Source organism: Myotis yumanensis, unplaced genomic scaffold (genome assembly GCF_028538775.1).
Source record: "Myotis yumanensis isolate MYYU_CA2020_CCGP unplaced genomic scaffold, mMyoYum1.0.hap1 SCAF_5, whole genome shotgun sequence".
NCBI lineage: Eukaryota > Metazoa > Chordata > Mammalia > Chiroptera > Vespertilionidae > Myotis > Myotis yumanensis.
Window position 1 is genome coordinate 35432541 of NW_027223756.1, and position 3850 is coordinate 35436390.

Sequence of the window (3850 nt, forward strand, 5' to 3'; positions counted from 1 at the left end):
ATTCAATGACTATTTATTGAAGGAGAATGAATGAATGGACATAGTCCTTCCTCTTTATTAATTCTTAAACCTACTCAGTTCTCTCAGTATGCATTATCATTCCCCAGTTCAGGTCACCATCTGCTTTCTTTCTTTTTTTAAATTAACCCTCACCTGAGAATATTTTTTCCATTGATTTTTAGAAAGAGTGGATGGGAGAGAGGAAGGGGTGGGGGGAGAGAAAAACATCAATGTGAAAGAGACACATCAATTGGTTACCTCCCAACCCACCCCCTACTGGGTCCAGGGATTGAACCTACAACCCAGGTGCGTGCCCTTGACCAGGAATCGAACCATTCAGTGTGCGGGCTGACGTTCTAACCACTGAGAAATGCTGGCCAGCGCACCATCAGCTTTCATCTCCAGTGGTTCTCAACCTTCTGGCCCTTTAAATACAGTTCCTCATGTTGTGACCCAACCATAACATTATTTTCGTTGCTACTTCATAACTGTAATGTTGCTACTGTCATGAATCGTAATGTAAATATCTGATATGCAGGATGGTCTTAGGCAACCCCTGTGAAAGGGTCGTTCGACCGCCAAAGGGGTCGCGACCCACAGGTTGAGAACCGCTGGTCTAGACTCTGCAGCAGCCCCTTCCCACCCACCTCCAGGATCTGCCCCTCCTTCTCCCCCAACCCCTGCAGTAGGCAGCCTGGGTGCTCTTCCTAAATCCCAAATCAGTTCCTGCTCCTCCCTGATCTTAACTCTGTTATTTTATTTTAATCCTCACCAGAGGATATTTTTTCCATTGATTTTTAGAGAGTGGAAGAGAGAGGGAAAGACAGAAAGAAATGTCGATGTGAGAGAAACACAACAATTGGTTGCCTCCTGCACACACCCTGAGTAGGGCCTGGGCTGGAGAGGAGCCTGCAACCAATGTACATACCCTTGACCACAATTGAACCCAGTACCCTTCCATCCATAGGCCGATGCTCTATTCACTGAGCCAAATCAGCTAGGGCATTTAAAATATATATATATATAGTCCCTTGGCCTGGCCTGTGGGATTGGGCCGAAACTGGCTCTCGACATCCCAGGCAGGGGGACCCCCACCAGTGCACGATTGGGGCCTGGGAGGGACGTGGGGGGCATTGGCCAACCGGAGAGGGACCACGGGAGGGCTTCATGGCGTGTCCGGTCTGTCTCACTCAGTCCTGATTGGCCAGATCCCAGCAGCAAGCTAACCTACTGGTCGGAACACCTGCCCCCTGGTGGTCTGTGCACATCATAGCCAGAGGTTGAGTAACCTTAGCATATCGTTAGCATATTACACTTTGATTAGCTGAATGGATGACAGGACACTTAGTATATTAGGCTTTTATTTTATAGGATATAATATATATATATATTTGATTTCAGAGAGGAAGGGAGAGGGAGGGAGAGAGAGGAACATCAATGATGAGAGAGAATCATTGATCAGCTGCCTCTTGCACGACCCCTACTGGGGATTGAGTCTGCAACCTGGCATGTGCCCTTGACCAGAATCGAACCTGGGACCCTTCAATCCTCAGGCCGACACTCTATCCATTGAGCCAAACTGTCTAGGGCTCTGACCTTAACTCTGGAGTGCTGCTTGCTACCCTCACCATCATACTTAAACCCCTTTTTGTGGCCCATGAGGTCTCAGGTGATCTTCCCCTAAGACCTCTGCAGCCTCACCTCTCATTTCTTCCCTCTCGTCTACTTCTACTGGCTTCCTGACATGTTGATAAGGCCTGGAAAAATAGTCAAACCACTGAACTTCCAACCTTTTAAACAGTAGCTAAGTCAGATGTCCAATAGCTATCCCCGACTATCACCTCGCCCACACCCATTTCTAATCCCCACCCAGCCTCAATTTGGGTTCAAGGCTGGGGAAAGAGGGAAGGGCAGGGGGTACAGAGGGCTTATATATTGTAGTAATAATAATTTTAAAAAGTATGCTTTACACTCTGTGCATCAAAATATCAAGATTTGTAAGTACCATACCTAACTATCTTCTGTCCCTTTGGGCATTTGCACTAGTCTAGATGTTTCTTGCCCAAGACAGAAGGCAGGAGGGTAGGGTGATAAGGGAAGCCAAAGTCTAGGCCCCCTGTGTCGACCATGAGGGCCTGTCCTGGACCTGATGGGTAATTATAGCCCCTAAAGGCCCTGCTCTCCACCCTGTAATGACAGCCCAGCTTGTGCTGGCTCAGCTGACTTAGCTGCAGGGGCCCATGGGAGAGGCAGCTGAGAGGGGACTTGTAGTCATTCTGTGGGGCCGGCTCACCTTTGGCACGCACCAAATATGTGTGTGTGGCGGGGGGCAGTCTCTGAGAACACACTTGGCCAGTTCAGGGCTGTCCCCACAGGCTCCTAGAGATGTTACCAGATTCTCTTTTCCTTCGGGGGGGGGGGGGGGGGGGGGCTGGGGGAAGGGGGGAGGGGGACGGAGGGGGCGGGGAGGGGGGCGCACCAGGCTCTAATTCTGAAGCAGTAGGGCCACCACTAGGTGGCTCCACTCAAGCTGCACCTCCTGCCCTCTGCCGTCTGCCTGGAGTCAAAGCTCTGGGTCAACTGGGACACACCTAACTTTTCTTCAGTCCCTAATGGGAGGAACTTGGATGGGAGGGTTGGTCCCTTAGTCCAGTGAATGGCTATGTGCAGAATGTGCTGATGGGTATAGACCAGTGGTTCTCAACCTTCCTAATGCCGCGTCCCTTTAATACAGTTCCTCATGTTGTGGTGACCCCCAACCATAAAATTATTTTCGTTGCTACTTCATAACTGTAATTTTGCTACTGTTATGAATTGTAACGAAAATATCTGATATGCAGGATGTATTTTCATTGTTACAAATTGAACATAATTAAAGCATAGTGATTAATCACAAAAACAATATGTAATTATATATGTGTTTTCCGATGGTCTTAGGCGACCCCTGTGAAAGGGTCGTTTGACCCCCAAAGGGGTCGCGACCCACAGGTTGAGAACCGCTGGTATAGATGGTGTCAACATACACAATTCTCTCTGTGTGGCATTGGCTAATCCTGGGGACTCTGCTCTGGGGAATTCCATGGAGGGACCAGGCCTCCGACTGCTATAGTGGTTGCCAGGGCCTACAAGAGTCATCAGCAGTCAGGCCTCAGTGCCAAGCAGCGGAGTCTGCCCCTCTCCCCTCCCCGAGGGAGGGATCACAGGTGAATGGGGAAGGCAGGGGTCGGGCAGGCCGAGGAGACCTCTGTTTAAAGGGAAGGCCTGCACCCACCTGCCCTTCCATTCATTCAGTGCCTTTCCACCCAGTGCAGATATTTTTTGCCATCTGCTCAGAAGAGTCACTGGGTCCTTCCCTCGGGATGGAGGTGATAGGGGGACAAGTCTGGCCTGTTTTGAGGAGCCATTGGCCAGTGATGGCACTTAGGGACAGCATGAAAGCAGGGCTTCATTTGCTATGCTCTTAGCCATGCTAGGGTCAAAGGTGGCCCTGCATACTTGAGCTGGAGGAGGTGCTCTAGGATTGGGACTAGACAGGTAGCGCCTCCTACCAGTAGCCTTTCCCTCCCTGGACAAGGTTGCTGTGTGGATCTCTGTTCTCCTGTTAGTTTTCCCCACTAGATAGAGCTTCTTTGACATTCATGGACCCCAAATCCCCACCAGGGCCTCAATTGTCCCCAGCAAATGTTTGTGGAATGAATATGAATGAACACAGTAGAGTGATTACCAGAAGGGAGTGTGGCTTTGTTTACACAATGGATTTGGGGAAAAGGAGTGTAACATGGCTGTTCAAGGTGGCTGTTTATTCATTCAGTGACATTCAACTGGTGTGTTTAGTGAGGTCTGCTGGAGG